The sequence below is a fragment of the Bemisia tabaci genome, chromosome 7, assembly GCF_918797505.1.
Source record: "Bemisia tabaci chromosome 7, PGI_BMITA_v3".
Lineage (NCBI taxonomy): Eukaryota > Metazoa > Arthropoda > Insecta > Hemiptera > Aleyrodidae > Bemisia > Bemisia tabaci.
Window position 1 is genome coordinate 19,230,703 of NC_092799.1, and position 20,077 is coordinate 19,250,779.

At 39.8% G+C, this 20,077-nt stretch overlaps 1 protein-coding gene across 8 annotated transcripts in view; it reads left to right on the plus strand.

The window, feature by feature from the left end:
* The window catches only part of eag (potassium voltage-gated channel protein ether a go-go), a 389,509-nt gene that overhangs the window by 40,506 nt on the left and 328,926 nt on the right, over positions 1–20,077 (plus strand). The window contains exon 1 of one of the 8 annotated variants that reach the window (XM_072302443.1): positions 2,882–3,379. The exons of the other annotated variants lie outside the window; for them this stretch is intronic. The gene's annotated coding sequence lies outside the window, so the exon portion shown is untranslated. Of the gene's footprint in view, positions 1–2,881; positions 3,380–20,077 lie in introns of those variants that run through there. 8 annotated transcript variants of the gene reach the window in all.

The following is a 20,077-nucleotide window of genomic DNA, read 5'->3' on the forward strand; positions in this document are numbered from 1 at the left end:
TACAAGTCTGGAATTTCCGGAAATAGTATTGATTTTTTAAGGGCGGTCCGGAAGTACTGAAAAAGTGCGGAAATTCCGCATAAAGGTCCGGAATTTTTCTTAAATTTTTGTCGCAATTTCAAATTTTTGAAATTTTTCTAATTTCGTCCAATGGAGGTACTGAAAAAGTACGGAACTTTTTTGTTGGAGGAGGTATTGACTTTCTTGAGAATGCACTGTAAAAGTACCTATTTTTGGTCAGCCTGTTTTAGGAGACAGCCTAATTGGTTTGTTCGTGAAACCTTCATCCAGTAGCAACCCTTTAAATTTAAAATGAGACGAATTAAACATCAAAATTTGCAGTATTAGTCGAAAAAATTTCATGTCCAACTTCTCTGATTAACTCGATCCCCTGTGCGTCCTTGGATTTCCGTTAATCTTCGGCTTCTGCCAGAAAGCAGCTTCTACTTTAGATGAGTTGTATTTTTACGAACTGCGAGGCGATCCCCTTTTTTTGCTGAAAAACGTCGAAATTGTATGAGAACTTGATCTTCCTGTCCTGTCAGTATCAGATAAAGAAGGGGCGCGCCCCCGCGGACGCTTCGCGCTCAACCCTCAAGAGGGTGCTTTCGCACTATCTAAGGCCGTTTCGGATAGAGTACCTATATAGCGACAATATACACAGATGTGAAACTCCGAAAATCCATCAGGTCTTCACTGATGCCTCCGCGAATAAAGTTAGGCCCCAGAAATGCAGCCAACTATTCAATTATCCAGAGCGATTTACAAATACAATTGTTAGGAATCGTCGTTTATAAAGCCCGTATTTGACTTAGTTTTTGCATAAATTTACTCAGTTCAGTTTGCGGAAGAACGCTCACTTATGTACATTCTTTGCCATTTTGGTTAGAATTGGAATCTGCAGACTGGCAGTGAAATTTTGTGTGTTAGCAGTTGGTTAGAAAAATGGCTGCACTTTTCAGCCCTGAGCCCTCCATGAAGTGATCTGTCCATACTCTCGCTATGTAGGTACTTCAGTTTCGGGGGTTCCATGAAATAAGTTTCGAAATCTATATAAAGCTGAATCATTTAGGGACTTTCGCCCAGCGAAGTGCTGGCGGAGGTAGGTTGGAATGTTGACGGGAGTAATTGGTTTAACCAGAGACCTCGAAAAGCAACCAATTTTTCCAAAATGGCCGTGTTCTATGCGACAAAAACAGCAACTGATCGTGAGCAATTACAGCTGCGGTGAGGGAATGGCGATGAAGGAAAGTGTTACAAGTGCACATGTTTTTGTAGATTTGTATTGTAATTTGTATGCTATTTTATATCGTAGATTGAGTCGTGCTGCATCAGCCAATTCACACTTTTTTTTAACCTAATCCGGAATTGCTCGTCTACCTCAAGATTTGGTTGAAAATTAGGCACTATTAGGTATTCTGATTGGTCCTCATTCTAGCACCAGTATTGTATCCAAAATATTAATAATAGTCTATGGCATAGCGTTATAAATTCGTAACTGAATTTCGTAGAATTAAATCTTTCCTCTGTGACATGATTTTGCGAATATTCATTGGGTTTCTCTATTTCGAATAACTGATTCCCAAAAATTTCAAAATTTGAAGAAAATAAAGTGGTACCCTAAGTTTTTATGCAAGTAACATATTTGATCAGTGTCTCCCAGAATCTGAGATCCAAAATCAATTCATGCCATGGAGGATTAACCAAACACTGAATAAAAACTCTGGCTGTGGAAGCCGTACTTACGGGCTATATAGACATACCGTCCGTGCTCCAGGCTCAGATGCCGAAAGTTCCGGGCGTAGCACCCGGAGCAATCGAAGCTACGGCTCCAGCACCCGGAACTATCGGCCTCTGAGCCCGGAACGGACGGTATGTCTGCAGTATAGCCCTTAACTTATTTTTCAGTGAACTTACTCGTGAAAATTTGCCTTTTCTCTCATTACAATCAGAACCAGTGTTCAAAACTCACAGGCGCCAAATGCGCTTAAAACATCGGTCATAGCGCCTAATAAATGAAGGCTCTGCGCCAACATGGCCCCTGAAAAGTGCCCCCCCCCCCAAAAAAAAAAAAAAAAAAATCATAATTTTTCTGTTTGATAATTTTTCGAAAGTTACAAGTTACAGCTACTATTTTTGTAACTTTAACATCTTGCGTCTGAATTTTCACAAAATGCGCCGTGATATACGTATAGGCAAAAAGTCAATTTGGCCCCTAAAAAGTCTTCAATGGCCCCTAAAAATTGAGCTTGATGGGCCACATGGCTCCTAAAATTCCAAGGCGAGTTTCGAACACTGATCAAAACCCGGCAGCAGAACCTATCTCCTTGCACGGAGAAAAAACCTCGTGCGTGGGACCCGAAGTTTAGGTCATATGGATCTCTGAAGTTTTCGGATTGAGCATCTGAACACTTTAGGTCTAGCTTTCGAGGTTCGGATCACACATCTGAAATTCCAGCTCGTAAATGTGAAGTACCTACTTCAGGTGTGAGAACCGAAGTTGTCCGGATGTGAAACCCGAAGTACTTCAGATGTAAGAACTGAAGTTTCAGATGTGTGATCCGAACCTCGACAGCTAGACCTAAAGTGTTCAGATGCTCAATCCGAAAACTTCAGAGATCCATATGACCTAAACTTCGAGTCCCACGCACGAGATTTTTTTCTCCGTTTCCTTGCCATGATAAGCCCACTTTCCCCCCAACGTCCGAGTTACTTCGGCATGATTCGCATACGGTTTCGGACGGGCAGCGCGCGGTTTGCGAAACATTTCACCTCCGCGTGCACACCACACGAGTCGCGAGATTTTTAAGGGGCACCGGCGGGCAGGCCGGGCGAGGGCACGCTCGGAGCTTTGAATAGTTTCCCGCGGCGGCGGCGTCGGCGGCGAGCGAGTCGACCCCGGCGAGCGTGGATACTGGTTTCCCTCCGTACAAGCAATATTGTATTGAATTGTAAAAATCGTAACGAATGAGGTCATGCCATGCAGTTTATGCACGATATCACGCAGGCTCGGGCGGGCATGCGCCCGAAGGGACGCCGCCGAGTCCCGTCCCGCCGAGTCTAGCAATACACCGTTCGGCTCCCCGCAGGATCGTCGTGTCCTCCGCGTCGAGAAGTGATCGGGGATTCTCCCGTTCGGGGATTCTCTCTTCGTACCCTTTCGGTTTCGGGCGGTTTCGAGCCCCCCGCGGTGTGTTCTACCCCCGGGTTTCTCGTTTCTTTACGCTGTGGCCCGGTTCCCCGCGAACCGGTTTGTTTTTTTTTTTTTCTTCGTAAAGTCGGGATAAGTATCTGTTCGGTTTTTGTTTCCCTGAAAATCATCCGGCCAGCGCTCGTCGAATTAACGGATAACCGGATTATGCACGCCAGTTTATGATCGGTGAGTGATCGGTGTACCGTACAGATTGATTTTGGATCGCGGTCTAGTTTTCCGCAAGGCGGAGGAAACTAGATCACCGTTGCATGCTCTAGATTAGATCATCTAACCTCAATTGTGCTCTTGCGGGGGTTGAGGCAGAAGTTGGCTCCGATTGGACCGCGGTAAGCGGAGAGGAACCGAGCCACATTAGTTATTGCCGAATTAAATCGGGCGATTTATTTTTTCACATGAAAATGGTAGTGCAGATTTTTGTGCGAATTTCAGTGAATTTTCTGCACAATGCGAAGTAAATTCCTTAAAATTTTCAAAGGAATCCGCACGGACGTTCTCTTGTGAAAAATTAAATTGCCCAGTTAAATTTAGCCATAACTGATGTGGCTTGGTCCCTTCCTGCCAAACGTGGTCAAATTCTTATGAAGATAGGGGTGCTATATTGAAAGTTGAATTGAGTGTGCTGGCGTGAAAAATGACCTCAATGTAAATACTTCGGTGCTCTAGAGATAGCCCTAGAAATCATTCGAGTTATTCTCAAGCTATTCCTTGTCGTTAAAATAGATGAAGAATCCTAACATTTCAAAAGTTCTTTTCATTTACAACCGACTAAACAAAGAATAATCAAATTTTTTCAAGTTTTGTTTTGCCCATCATGTACTGAATATCCTAGGACATAGCGCAAAGAGCCTCACGCAAAGTAATGGTGGTTTTTAAAGACTCTTTTTCAATTTATTGTAGAAACTGTAGATCCCCTAGTAAAAGTGAATCAGTCTGACATCAAGCTATATTTCATAAACTACTCTGAGTCAGACTGATGTCAGCCTGAATCAGTGAGACTCAGGGTAGTTTATGAAACATAGCCTGACGTCAGACTGATTCACTTTTGCTGGGGTCGATATGTCGATAGAATAAAAAAAGCATTAATAGAAGAGGGAAAATATTTTGACTGATGTTGTTTCATGTAAAATTCGTGCAACATTCTTTGTTACGATGAAGAATTTGAAAATAAATCGACGTGGAGGTATTGGTCCCAAATTTCACCGGTTCTCGTAAATTGAACTAACGATCTGTACGCTTAAAACAGTTAGCCACGTTTATAAAGGTTATAATTTTATAAAACAGCAAAAACATGAATTTGAAAGTCATTTTACTCAACTTTTTAAGTAGAATTTATTAAATTATAATGAAAATACCAATGGTATCCGATCTAAAAATCGGGAAACTTCAAATATTCGTAATTCCATGAAATTCCCGCAGGGAAGTTACATTACGGGAATTTTAAAATCACTAGTATTGTCTCAGCTGCTATGCCGCAAAAAAATAAGGTGAGATAAAGGTGGACAGAATGTAGAGGTAGGGATAGAGAGGGGAAGGGGGTGAAAGAGAAAGAGAGAAAATGCATTTATTTTAAAAAGTACGGCACGAAAAATGGCTATTCACACTTTAACGTGTAAAACTGTCATACTTTTTGGTAAAACAAAATTTAATCCGGTATATAGAAGGAAAATTAACGGTAAAATTACGTAGGGGCTTAACCACCATTTTAAAATTTTAAAATATTATGCTATTTCTCATTTTAAAATTACCTACGATTTCATTAACTCCAAGTGCATTCAGGTTTTGCATTCTCCTCCCCTCCTTCCCCGTCTTACTCCATCACTTTTACCATTTTATTCCTCTCGGCATTTGTGCCTTCTTGCAAATCCATAACCCACGACTTAGGATGTATTTTCCACATTTTTAACCATCTCTAGCAACAAACACACATAATATTAACAATATAACGAGATAGATTGTTTGTGACCACGGTTAAACGCTCAGCTTTACAAATGACCTCTAGGCAGGGTAGGAATCAAAGCACTACGAAACATATTTTCTTATCGATATCAGTGGCGAGGCGTGAATGATCGACTATCGATATGTCCTCATTGAAGCTATGGTAAAATATCGATTATTAAGGTGTTCGCTGCGAACACCCTGTTTATCGATCCTTTTCCATGGGTTTAAATGGCAGATCAATCGATATATCGCAAAGCACGCCACGCCACTGATCGATATTTACTATGCGATCACTTCGTTTTCAATCTTGCGGATATTTCAAGTACCTATTGTTATTAAACAAGGTTTATGTCATTGCACCTAAGCCGCCGCCATTAACCTTTTGAATGACATATTTGAATCTTCAAATAATCATAATAATGTAGAAACTTTTATTGGACCGATAATAATATAAATATCAGAAATGCTTTCGGAAATAAAAATTTCAATGTGCGCCAAAGAATCGGCTTAAAAATGGGGGGGGGGGGGGGGGATAAATGATACGCATATCGAGAACTCCGGAGATTTATGTATAACTTTTCGGAAGAAAATCCCTGCAGAGAAGAGGGAGAAACTTCAAGGAATGAGCTCCTCAAAATCAGGTACAATCAGGGAAAAAGTAGGGAACAAGCGTAAGGTCTAGAATTCGAGACACTATGAATGCGGTGCCACTCTGTGTGTATAGAACTACGCCCATGTGTTGTCAAATTCTCTGTAAGAAATTACACATTTCTTGGAAAACTTACGTTTTTTTGTGTTGTTGTATATACTTCACGGAAAATTTTAGGTACGCTTAATTTGACCTGGATAACTGTAGAAAAAAAATATACAGAACACTTCATCGAAGTTAACTAATTTATTGAAAGCCAAAGAAATCACCCACTAAATCACGGGGTTCTAATGCAAAATCGTATGATATATGCTGTTGGGGGTGATACCACTATTCGACCTCTTTGAAGCTCGGTTTGCCTACGCAATTAATTGAAGGCGTTTTTACTTGCTGACGCAGCACGTTAAGTGCCTATGAACTATCGTGGTAAGAAGCAAATTTTTATTTGTAACTGGTTCTTCTTCAATGATTTTTTCGCACTGTATTAGAGCGCATGATGTTTTGACCGCCAACAACCGGGATGTCTCAGGAAATGAAAAATTTCAGGGAAAATCAGTGAAAAATCAGGGAATATGTCACAAAAACCGGGAATTTTTTTTAAGCGCTTAGTGACCATTTTGTTTTCCAATTTTGCGGAAATTTCAAGTACCTTTTGTTATGAAGTCAAAACATTTTTAGCCGTGAAGACTCATTTTTCGTGCGGGTTTTTTAGCAAGAGGGAAGAAACCTTAACGAGTAGTATTATACCTCCTTTTAAGACTCCTTCCTGCTTAAATAATGCACTTTAATTAGAGTCATCTGACTTGGTGCAGAGGATAATGATTATTACAAGCACAAATGAAGCCAGGTTTAAGAGGAGGTGCTAAATCTACCTAATTTCGAATGAAATAGGATCGTTTAGATTCATGGAAACGCGCACGAAATCCCATAAAATACCAGGCCCCTAAAACATATTGCCCTTCCTGAGCTTAAATTTAAATCCGACAGGCCACCATTAGAGGACCCGAATTCAAATAGGATACATTTAGGGCGACTTTGCTCTTTTGCTCAGAGAAGTAAAAATTTGTACTATATCCATCCAGCGCCATAATTTTTTATCTTAAGTCACTTCTTAGACCAAACATGAGTAACCACGCGACTATACTGCCGTCCTAAGGAAAATCATCGTATGAACCTTGCGAGTTTCCTTCGATAAAATGTGAATCCTCAGGAAAAGTGAACATTTTTATCCGAATTTTTCAGGCCATGTTTTCTTCAATTTTATCTGAAATATTTGAAAAATTTACTGAAATATATGCTTAACTTTTTTGCGGAATAATTTTCTTATCTGAAAAAATTTGGCAACATTCGGATGGCATTTTTCCTTACCACGGCAGTAAAGTATTCCACAATCATTTTTTGCATCACCGACATTTCTACTGTTGGATCGTCATCTTCTGGTCAAATGTATCACAATAGTGCCATGCGACGTTTCAAAATTTTCGGCGTCATTTGATTTCTTTACAGAGAAATTGTTCAACGAAGCTGTCCGAAGATTTCACGGAATTTTCTTTGCGCTGCCTATAAAATTCAGTGAAATTTCCAAATAGATTCAACCAACAATTTCTTTGTAAAAAAATAAAATGGCGGCGGAAATTTTGAAACGTTGCATGGCGCTTGTGATACTTTGGCCGGAAGCTAACGAGATATTGACTTACGAGTTCTTCCAGTGGCAATGCTGGTCTGTAAAGAGACGGACTCTAGTATTTTTGGAGGCAAAATGCATTACATACCTATTTCCTTGCTCGTAATTCATTTTTGGTTGACTGAAGGTATAAAGTTGTGAGTGCACAATGTTTAAATTGCGATACTATTTTGAATTCAGCACGAAATAACAGCAAAGCATCTAGAAGACTGTAACTTTTCCCCCTAGAGTCGTAACAGACTTGGAGCACAGAAAACTTGTAATTTCAAAATTATTCCTCTCAATTTGTCTTCCGTTTCTCACTTTATTGCTCGTGCTTTCATTAAACTCTAATTTTAACTTCGATGCTGCTACTTCATTCATGAAACAAGTTACCTGCCCTTTTTCTCCGTACTTATCTTTATCGCACGCCCAGTGGCGTGGCCAGGGTGTCTAGCGACCGGGGAAAAACTGGGAAATGCTAGGAAATGTTTGAAAATGTTTTTTTTCTTTTATCAGAGAAATCAGGGAAACCGTCAAGGAATGCGCAAGAATTCGGCAAGTCAGGGAATTTTATTTTGCAAGCGATTTTCGTGTCAGGGAAATCAAAACACACAAAGTTTTCGGAAGAAGTTCCACGAATTTTACTCTCGCGGATATGTCTACCAAAATCTCCACCATATTTTCTGCTAATGTCTTTTAGGTTTTAAAAATTAGTCAAAAATACCTCGCACAAGCTGAGGCACCGCATCTTTTGCCGTATTTATTACGGAGTTTCGGTCTCGCAACTACAGCGAATCGACGACGCAATTTACGCCTTTTTTTGTCCGGTTTGAAATTAAATTTTCACATATTTCGAAACGTTCCGGGTTTTTTTTTTCATCTTCCAGTTTGTCGGGCAGCTTTTACCCAGATTAAGTTGTCCTGGTAAAAATTGGCAGTAGAATGTGTGTTCCAAAATACTATAGACCTGAAGCCGGCTGTAAGATTTCCAATAGCTTCTTTAGCCGGCTATACAATTTCTTATAGCTTTTTATAGCCGATGGCGATTAAGCAACAGCCAGACGATAAAGTTTATGATAAACGTTACTAAATACGGACACTAGGACTTGTTAGTTTTTGTACCACTGCTCTCATTTTGTGCCGTAGTTTCCTGATTTATTTTGCGAGGAAAGCTCCGTACTTTTGAAGGATGCCTGTCATTCTTAATATATTGGAGCGCCTTCAATTTCTTATGATACTGTGCAATACCTCTGGTGTGAAATAGTTGCTTCAGACGCCGTGGGCGTGGCACGCTGCGGCGCGGCGGGCGGGCAGAGAGCGCGAAACGCGCATTGGCGCCTACAAACCCAACAGGGATACTTCACGCATGGCGCAATGCGTGAAGTATCCCTGTTAGGTTTGTAGGCGCCAGTGCGTCGCCGCTCCGCTTTGTTTTAGGCTCTAATATTTAATCTCGTGGAGTCAGCGTTTTTTAACTCATGAATTTGAAATGTTTGCACACTCTGTATGGACTATTCTTAATTTAATTATTGAAAAAGAAATATGTTTTAAAGGAAAATATAATGTGTGTTTTGTAAATATTAAGGTAGTTCCGTATCAGACTTAATGATTTCCAAAGCACACGAATTTCTACACAATTTCTTATAGCCTTTTATAGACAATGGCGATAAAGTGTAAAGCCCGGCGATAGGAACTATAGCCCGACTGTATACTTTTTTATAGCTTCGTATAGCCCGGCTATATGATTTGCTTCGCTTTCTACAGCCAGCTATATGATTTTCAATAGCCTTCTGTAGTCGGCTATAAGAACTCTTATGGTATTTTGAAACGTAGCTCCTATCGCCAATTTTTACCAGGGTGTTGTTATTTTATTATGTGTTTTGGCTGTGTAAGGAGAGGCCCCTGTTCTATTCGAAAGCGTGTACATCTGTGTCACTTCATGTACCTTTTTCTGAGGAGCTATAAACATCTCTGCACGATTTGTGTTTTGTTTCGTAGGTAATAATCTACTTAAGCTGACGAACCAGTTTTTGAAATTTTTTAAATTTAAAATTTGATCGTCTTTTGAATTTGTTTTAAGATAATATGATTATCTTTCGACTTCGGCAACCTCTGAAAATTTAAATTGTAAAATTGAAACAAACACTCTCCGCCGTTTAAGTATCAGAGAATCAGGAATAAAAAAAAATTGAAAATAGCTTGATTAGATCCAGAGGAATAGGTACTTGAGTGTTAAAAGGTTAACTGTTCAGGAGTACAATATGAAAATTCACAACCACTAAAGGAGATGGTTCAATAAGAGGGTTGGTACTTTTGACTTCGCTCACTAAAATATCAGCTGACAGCGTTTTAATTGTCAGGATTTAGAAAATTTAGTCTCGAAGGAAAGGAGAGTGTAGCTGATCTGAAGAACGTAAGAACTAAAAATAGAAAAATTTGAAAATTTTTGACAATCCCTCGCTTTTAAGTTGTTTATCATTTTTTAAAATACATTTTAAGAACCGTCTCTACTTGGGGCATGCTACGCAGAGCGCACCCAAAATTTTCAAAGTAGGAATTTGTTATGTGAAAACACAACGCCAAGGTGTAATGAGAAATATTTATTAGATTGGAGCCGAAGTTTTTTGATCCTTGCGATCATTATAAAGGCTAAAATTACACTGCATTGAGTAATTTCAAATTACACCGACAAATAAAGAAAAGAAGCATACCAGAGTGTGTAAAAATAAAAAAAAAATGTTTAAAAAATAAAGAATAAAAAAAGAATGTTAAAATCAGGGTTGCCTCATATCAGGGAAAATCGGGACATATCGGAAAAAATGAAGAAAATGTCCCGGAAAATGTGTTAAATTACCTTTATTTGCTTTCTAGAATGGATTTGAGGTTTCAAACAACAAGTTTTGCCTGAAAACTTCTTTCAATTATGCCCTCTTTACCATCTGTCATTACCTCTATTGTCAAGGACTCTCAAAATGTGTCAATAAAATCAGGGAAATGTCAGGGAATTTCTTTTTCTAAATTCCGTGGCAACCCTGCAAGATTTGAGTCAAAGTTTTTGATCCTTGCGATTTTTATCAAGGCTAAAAGTACACTTAATCAAGCAACTACAAAATACAGAGACAAACGAAGAGCAGGAAGCCGGAGTGTGAAATAACAAAAAAACATTGTTAATTAATTAGGGACAAGGCGCGTAAGTGCAGTTTTTGCTATTTCGAGAAATACGTTTTCAAAATGTCGAAATTACATGGCTCCTTATGGCTGAAAGAATGTTGAAATTGACTTTTTGATGCTTAAAAATTGGAATTTGGAAGCGAATTTTTCACAGAATATGCATTAAGGTGATTCGATGGACGCTATATGTTGGATCAGAACGACATGCGACATATCGTATCGATTGGTTCCGTTTTCTCAGCCACTTTACATTTTTCGAATTTTGAGATCGCAATTCTGTTGTTAGGAGACTTAAGAATTCACTTACCAATTTTGACACACAAATTCAACTTAATGAAGGCGTGGTTTTTTTTAGAAGAAAAATATCGCATTCGATACTGATATTGAAACTGCACTCGAATGAAATATTTTTCCTCTGAAAAAATCACGCCTATGTATGCTACGTTGAATTTGTTAAACAAAATGGGAACGTGAATTCTTAAGTCTCTTGACAATAGATTTGCGATCTCAAAATTCGAGAAAAATGACGAGTAGCTGAAAAAATGGAACCAATTGATGCAATTTATCGTACGTCGTTTTGATGACAAAATATGACGTCCATCGAATTCGAATCACCCTGAGACTAGTTTTACTTGAAATCATTAATAACTCAATTTTTTCAAAAACTATACTTATGCGCCTTCACTGGAAAAAAACACATTGGATCTAGAGTCCAGGCTCTTAAAAACATCGACAAGAAAAAACTCGTTGAGGGTTCTTCCCTCTTGCTTAAAAACCTGCACGAAAAATGAGTCTTCACGGCTAAAAGTGTTTCAACCGTGATCATCCATTTTTTCTGTGCTCTTCATCTTTATCATAATTCGGGCTGTTGTGCCAACTTCACTGTTCTTTTCACTTCATTTAGTTCATACATCTACGATGTTCGAGTTTTCGATAATCATGTTTTTTGGAACTACCTTATAAGATACTCCCATGGAAAATGATGCATTTAACGTATCCATCACTGGAAAAAAAACACATTGGATCTAGAGTCCAGACTCTTAAAAACATCGACAAGAAAAAATACTCTTGATTTAATCGGATTTTCGCGTACATCAAGAACCAAGCTTCTTAATTTGAGCGGATTTCCTTTCGATTTAAGCAAAAATCTGATTGAATCAAGAGTATTTTTTCTTGTCAATGTTTTCAATAGTCTGGACTCTAGATCCAATGTGTTTTTATTCCAGTGTTGTCCTCCAAGTCCCTAAAAAAAAAATAATTAAATAAAAAAAAAAATAATGTCGAAATAATAAAAATTTTCAATGAAGAACGTCTCGTGAAAGTGGTGGCTTTTCCCTCTTCACTGGAAAAGAAAAACACATTGTATCTAGAGTCCAGACTCTTAAAAACATCGAAAAGAAAAAATACTCTTGATTCAATCGGATTTTTAATCAAGAACCGAGCCCCTTAATTTGAGCAGATTTCCTTTCGATTTAAGCAAAAATCTGATTGAATCAAGAGTATTTTTTCTTGTCAATGTTTTTAAGAGTCTGGACTCTAGATCCAATGTGTTTTTTTTCCAGTGTTGTCCTCCAAGTCCCTCAAAAAAAAAAATAAATCAATAGATAAATTAAAAAAAAAAAAAAAATAATGTTAAAATAATAAAACATTTCAATGAAAAACGTCTGGTGGTAGTGGTGGCTTTTCCCTCTTCGTGTAGGATCCAGATAAAATATCTGTGCTCTTTGATCACGGCTCGCGGGTGGCGCGACTCGGGGGGCGGGGGCGGGGGCGGCGGGAAGGGGTTAATACGCGGAGTGTTGTCCACGAGTGGCGTGTGACGGGTCGTCGAGCGACATCGATCGGTCGAGGGGGCTCGAGTAGCCTCCCGCTCCTCTCCTCTCAATTTGTCTGCTTAAAGCACTTCAACTCCGTCTCGCTACGGCATCGCCCCCGGCGTCACCCCCGGTGCACGGTGCAGGGTTGCAGGGTGCAGGGTTGCAGGGTGCAGGGTTGCAGGGTGCATCTCGCCGGGCGAGTGCTCCCGGCAAAGCCCCCGATAACACAAAGCCACTTCCTCGTCCTTCAGGTGCTTCAGATGTTGTCAGCCTCAACCCATAACCTCATTGTCGTCGTCCCTCCGACGTAAGGGCGTATCTCGATTTCCACGTTACCCCTGTTCTCCGTATGATTCCATGCTTGCGGGGGCTCACGTGGAAATAGAGATACGCTCTTACGTTGAAGGAGCGACGTTGTGTCTGACCAAGGAGGCATCCCCCTTGGTCGCTCCGGCGAGGTCCCGTGCCACGGAATAAACTGTTCTCGACGCTTTTGTCATTCTCGCCCGTGACCAATTAAGTAAATTACTCACGTGACCATGTTGGTTTGTTAGGTGCACTGGAAAAAAAATACATTGGATCTAGAGTCCAGACTCATGAAAACATTGACAAGAAAAAATACACTTGATTCAATCGAATTTTTGCTTGAATCAAAACGAAATCCGCTGAAATTAAGAGGCTTGGTTCTTGATTCAAGCTTAAGTCTGATTGAATCAAGAGTAATTTTTCTTGTCGATGTTTTAAAGAGTCTAGACTCTCTAGATCCAATATGTTTTTTATTTCCAGTGTGAACGAGTCGCCGGACCTGATACATTAGACTTGGAATAAACAATTTTCAACGACGCACACACTGGAAAAAAAAAACAAAAAAAAAAAACACATTGGATCTAGAGTCCAGACTCTTGAAAATATTGACGAGAAAAAATACTCTTGATTCAATCAGATTAAGCTTAAATCAAAAGGAAATCCGCTTACATTAAGAGGTTTGGTTCTTGATCTAAGGTAGATTCTGATTGAAGCAAGAGTACTTTTTCTTGTTGATGTTTGGACTCAAGTCTGGACTCTAGATCCAATGTTTTTTTTTCCAGTGAATAATTTTTAACGACGCACAGTGGATCGAGTCAATGGAAGAGGTCGGATAAGATTTGGAATCTTTTAAAAGCACATAACTCCGTTCATACAGCCATTTGAGATTATAACCGTTTCACATTAAAAGGATCCCAGAGACACGCTTTGATTTGCTCGGAAACTTAGCCCACACTGGAAAATAAAACACATTGGATCTAGAGTCCAGACTCTTCAAAACATCGGCAAGAAAAAGTACGCTTGATTCAATCAGAATCTAGCTTATATCAAGAACCAAGCCTCTCAATTTAAGCGGATTTCGGTTTGATTCAAGCAAAAATCCGATTGAATCAAGAGTGTTTTTTCTTGTCAATGTTTTCAAGAGTCTGGACTCTAAATCCAATGTGTTTTTTTTTCTAGTGCACTTTTGTTTCTGGGCAAATGATAAAACAAAATCGTTTTTTCGGCGAAATTTTTCGAGGGAGATTGTGTTGGGATCCACATGTCCTTCTCACCCGATCGATTACGGTCCTCGATTATAATTATCCTACGGGATTTGAGATCATCTCCAGTTTCCGCTCGCATCGCGTCTCTCAAGTCCTTTTAATTGCGCGAGCTGCCCCTTCTCCGGCGGACAATCCGGGGCCGCCGCTACCACGTTCCCTGCCGAACGGCCGTTCCCTGTCGGAGCTGAAATCCGCCGATTCCCCGGCACGATCCGGCATTGATCCTTGGGATAATTCACTCGATATTGGCCTTGATTCTGTCAGTGCCTCGTTTTCTTTTCAGGCGCATCTGGAAATGGGCAATCTTCCTGTTCCAGGAGTGGAATGCTCGTTGAGTAATGTCACCATGCGGCATGCCTGCGGAGCCGCGACGCACATTGGATCGAGTCATTAGAAGAGGTCGGACAAATATATGGAGACGTTAAACGATTATAACTCCGTTCATACGAAACTTTGAGGTTCAAACGGACTCCATTGGTTTTCTCTTAAAATTTCCTTTTAGGAACATCCCTTAAAATTTTAAATGTGATGAATTGAACATCAAAATTTGCAGTTTTAGGCAAAAAATGCATGTCCGACCTCTCTGATCGACTTGATCCATTATGCGGCGGGTAACAAGGCTTTTTTATCTTACAAGTAATACCAAAACGTTTCGGCTGAAAACTCAGCCTTACTTAGTTGGATAAAAGACAGTGAAAAAAAAAGAAGAAAAAAAGAAAAAAATTAACAATGTGTCCGACTCCAGGTTAATATATCCCGGGTTCTAATCCCGGTAGTGGCGTCAAATTTTCACGGAACGGACGAGTAGATCTGCTGAGACAGATCTTCCTCGGTCTTATTCCCTGAATATTTGATACGTATGGAGCAGCAACATAGACAAGACATCCATCGAGGTGGTATCGTTGCATTCAAGTAACTCATCTACACATTTGTTTGCCAAGACTCCCATAGTTAGCGCGAGGAAATTCAAAACGCCTTCATTTCCAGTTCATGCAGCATGAACATCCATTGAACTGATATAGTTGCATTCAAGCATTGTCATTAATCGCCGTATACACGTTTGTTAAGTTTTGACGATTAACTTGAATTCGTATCCAGTACTATTTGTTTGTGTTTCATATTCTCTTATCATTCTTCGTGTTATATTTCATTTTTCTTTTTCTTCTGTAATGTAATATATTTATTATATTTTCTTAACTTAATTTTCTTAATTTAATTTAATTTTTTTCTGTTTGTTTCAGGTAAGATTTCTATTCTTCTCAAATGTTTTATGGGGAAAAAAGGTGTTTTCCAGTGTGCCAACTAAGGACTCGCAACCGGTTAGTACTTTGGTAATTTCAAAAATTTTAAATCACATTGAATCTCTAATTCAAGTTTTTAGAATTTTGTTTAAAGCCCTTCTTAATTTTGTTAACATAACTGGACTGTGTTAAGCAAAAAGGAGCCAAGCTACATTAGCTATTGCGTATTGCCAAATTGAATCAGGCTTCTCACCTTTTTAATTATGGTAACGCATTTTGCGTGTTTATTAAATGAATTAAATGAAAGAGAAAGTCTTGCCTTTTGTAAATGTAAATTTTGGACATAAAATCCATCCTCAGCACTAAAGCACAAAATTACACAGTACAACCGATAGTTGATAAAATGTCACAATACATTGCAATTAAAACAGGAACAATTGAACAAGTGAAAAGATTAAAAGGAAAAAAGTGCATGGTTATTACATAGCCTATTTAATATCCTATTTACTAACTACACACTTTTTTTCTTTTAACCTTTCCACTTGTTCGATTGTTCCTGTTTTAATTTCAATGCGTTGTGATAATTCATCAACTATTAGTGTTTAAGTGTATAATTTTTTGATTTAGTGCTGAGGATGGACTTGATGTCCAAAATGTACATCCATTGAAACAGTAAACATCAGTTGGACCAGAAAGGTGCCTTAATAGAAGATCCCGAGATAGTGGTTCCTTATTGCAAAATGTAATCCAATTAGGGTGTAAAGGCAAGACTTTTTCTATTTTATTTTTTTACACGAAACAGTACAATGAAACGGATTTTTGTGCAAATTTCAGAGAATTTTTTGGATAGTTCAAAGCAAATCCCTTGGAATATTTGAAAGAATCTGAACAAACGATCTCTTGCCAAGGTGTCTACTGGACCGGAAAATCTGGAATGAATCTGATTTTCCGAGGGAGGTCCAGAAGTACTGAAAAAGTACGAAATTTCCCTACAAAGGCCCGGAATTTTTCGCTTCATGCTACGGGCGTTTCTAAAATAGCCTAGAAAGTATGCAATCCGTTGCGCAATGATTCTTGGTGCGGTATTTTCCCGCTAGACCGAGATTGTAAAGCCACTTGATCTAAAGGTCACTAACGAGCTCTGAATTTCCTGACTACCCACAACGTCATTTTTCACACAATTTTTCGCGTGATGATTTTCGAATTTAACCACCTAAAGGCATCAAAAAAGTACCGAATTTTTCTGCTTATGAGGCACGTACTGTATTTTTTAGAAGGGTAATGGATAAGTAGTGTAAAAGCACTTTCGATTTGCCAGCCAGTTTTAACAGAAACCCTATTAATGCGACATAGGATTCCTGATGTAGAAAGTTGGCAGTTACAAAAACGCCTTCAATTGTGGCGTGATATCTCAAGCTTTTCGAAGAGTACGAATAATTGTATCGTTGCGCCCAAGCAATGCGACTGAGCATCAATATTGAAATAGCCTCCACGCTGGCTTGGTCTATTTTCCTTTGCCGCTAATGTAGTTTTGATCACATAGTTTTAGGGTGCTCAAGCTAGGATTGTAATTAGCAAATGTATAATTTTTATCCAATAATTAAAAATAAACAAGTGGTAAGAAATATAACTAAATAAAAAAAACTTAAATCAACTATAAATTACAAGAGAAAGCCGTAAAAAATGTGAGAAAAGCTTAAATAGAACGAAAACACATCCGAACAAAATTACACACTCATTATAAACAAGAACGAAAGCTATGAACCAAAAATTAAAACAAGGAGATGTTCGCATAGGTGTTGCTGTAGCTCGAAAGATCAGTCATAGCATTTATCTCTTGCTCCGAATTTTATGCGACATGAGAATCCCGATGTGGAGAGTTGGCAGTTTCGGAAACGCCTTCAATTGTGGCGTGATACCTCATGCATTCCGAAAAGTACGAATATTTGTATCATTGCGCCTGAGCAATGCGATCTAAGATTAATATTGTAGCCTCCACGCCTTGTCGGGTTTTCTTTGCCGTTCTTGCAGTTTTGACCGCACAGTTTAAGTTTGCTCAAGCTAGGATTGTATTTAGTAAAAGAATAATTTTTAGAGAAGAATTAAAAATAAAAAAGCTGTAAGCAGTGGCGTGGCGTCCATAGGTTCGCAGTGTTCGCCGAACACCCTAAAATATTTTGAAACAATTAATAAATTATGGCTAAGAATGTGGGAGGCAATACAGAATACAGAATAGTAGATCGCAAATAAGTATCGGGCGCTTGGCTTCCGACAGCGGCATGTGGAGCGGCGGAAAGAGAAAATCCTGTGACGCTTGGTCCGCACCGGCTACCGAACCTGGATGATCTGCGTACGGTGAGGAGAGAGAACCTGGGTGCAATGATGAAGGGGCAAAGGGTACACGAGAGAGGAGAGGCACCGGCGCGCGGCGCAGAGCGGAGCGTGAGCATTGGGTTCGGAGACGAGTGCGGACCGCGCTCGCGGAGGGAACACAGCAGAGAGAAAAGGAAGGGGAAAAGAACGAGAGAGGAGAGCCGCTCATCAGTCCAGCTGTTTCCTGTAGCAGTGGTCCGCAGGGGTTTGCGAACCGCCGAATTTCCTCTATGCCGCGATTCGCCCTCCGCGTCCCCCCCTGTGCGGGCCACATCTCCCAGTTTCACAGTCTCCCTCTCCCACCTCTCTCTGCAGGCGCGTGTTGCGAGAATACGTTATCATTTAACAAAATAAATTACAGGAAAACGATCGGTAAAAAGATCAAAATTTCAATGACAATTTACCGGCAAAATTTTCACCAGAAAGGGTTAAAATCGTGTTCTTGCGGCTTCATTTTTTAAAAAGTTTCCGGGGGAGGCCCCCCGTACCCCCCTCTAAGGAATAAGGGGATTGAACCTTCCTGACCCCCTCCCCCTAAAGTTAACACTCCTACCGAACGCCTACCAGATATAGTCACGCCACGCCACTGGCTGTAAGAATATATCCAAATAAAAAGAACTCAAATCAGTAACCAACTTATAGGTACCGGAAAAGCACAAAATTGTTTCTGTTTATGAGGCTCTGAATTTTTTTGGGAAGGTTCTAGAAAAGAACTGTGAAACTAGTTATTTTTGCCAGCCTGTTTTAGTAGACACCCTACTTGCAAAAAATTAAATTGCCCAATTGAATGACAGTAACTAATGTTACTTGGTTCTTTTTTGCTAAACGCGCTCCAATTCCTCGTTCACTTCGACTTTATGTTGTAGTTGTAATCCTTCGAAAAAAAAATCGCCTTTAATTCCATCATATCCGCCCGATAAGTAAAATCTGTCTGCCAGAAAACTTCGAGTCCCAGAGGGAGAAATGATTTTTAAAGAGTACTCGAAATTCACTACATGCCGAACCTACTGCCAGGCGTATTATTGTCAAACGGAACCAAAGACAGGTGGGAAAGAAGGGGTCTGCTCGTTAGCGGGGGGCGCAAGAATGAACGGGAATTATAAATCGCCAGTGACGTCAGCGGCGAGGAAGCTATTGCCGCGACTCCGTCTCGGAGTCATTAACTCATGAGCCTTGTCCACAATGCCCATGGCTCATAGTGCCGCATTCAGTTGGCATATAGTTCCGTTTGACAGAATGTAAAATCCCGCTTTTTTATTTCTCCAAATGGCATAACGCCCACTTTAACATTGTTTCTTTTGTAGCTTTTTAGAGCTTACCCCATCTTCCCCACTCGTCCGTAGTTCCGTTCGGCAGGAATACGTCCAATTCGACAATGAACATGACGCTTTATGACAGTCTCTCAAAAGCGGAGTTAATTAAAACGGGAATGTCATCTCCACTTTCGCGCCATAAAATGCACCGGGGCGCAAAAGTTTCTGCCCGACAACGTTGTCAAATTGGCTATTAAGTTCCCGACATTGCGGCAAAAACAAGAAAAAATAGATTCGTTTCGTGACTATGTTATTCTTGCAATATCGCGCACATGGATCTGCGATAGTTGATCCGCGCTGAGGAGAAAGAAACAGAGCTGAATCAGCTATTAACGAATTCAATCGGGCAATTTAATTGTTTACACGAGAAGGGTAGTGCGCGCTTTCGCGCAAATTTCAGCCAATTTTTTTGCATACTACGAAGCAAATTCCTTAAAATTTTCTGAGGAATCCGCACAAATTTTCTCCCGTAAAAAATCAAATTGCCCAGTTAAATTTGGCAGGAACTAACGCGGCTTGATTCCTTTCTGCTGAACACGAATTTCTGCTAAACACGGAAAAGTGGTAGTCGCTTGTGCTCATACATTAACAATTTTTAGGACCGAAAATGAGCAATTATTCGAGAAAACTGCAAAGCTTCACTTCTTCGCGCTGGTTAATCAGGCAAAAACCTTTCAAAAACACCTCAAATAAGGACAAGTGCTCTTGAGGTAGATGATTAAGAGTCGATTTGACCATTGGCGGATCCAGCAACTTGGTAACATCGGATTTCTTCCATTTGATCTTACGGAAATGTATCGATTCCTTGAGGGGCCAGGTGCTCCAGCAAGAATCGATTATTTAACATAGGTTTTAATTGTGGGAATCTGGAGTTGCCAAATTGCTGGATCCGCCTCTGGATTTGACCATACATGACATCATTCTAAGCTGTTTCAATTCTCGACCTAAGTTAGAGCCAATATACCCTCCATAATGGGACACATCCTATATGCGATTTATCGCAATTTTTTACTTTGTAACATTGCAATGAACCGACGTCGATAAAATCGCGATACATTCTCCGATTACATCGCAACTTATCACAATCACTGCTACTCGGGTCTGTGAAATTATAAAAAAGGGCG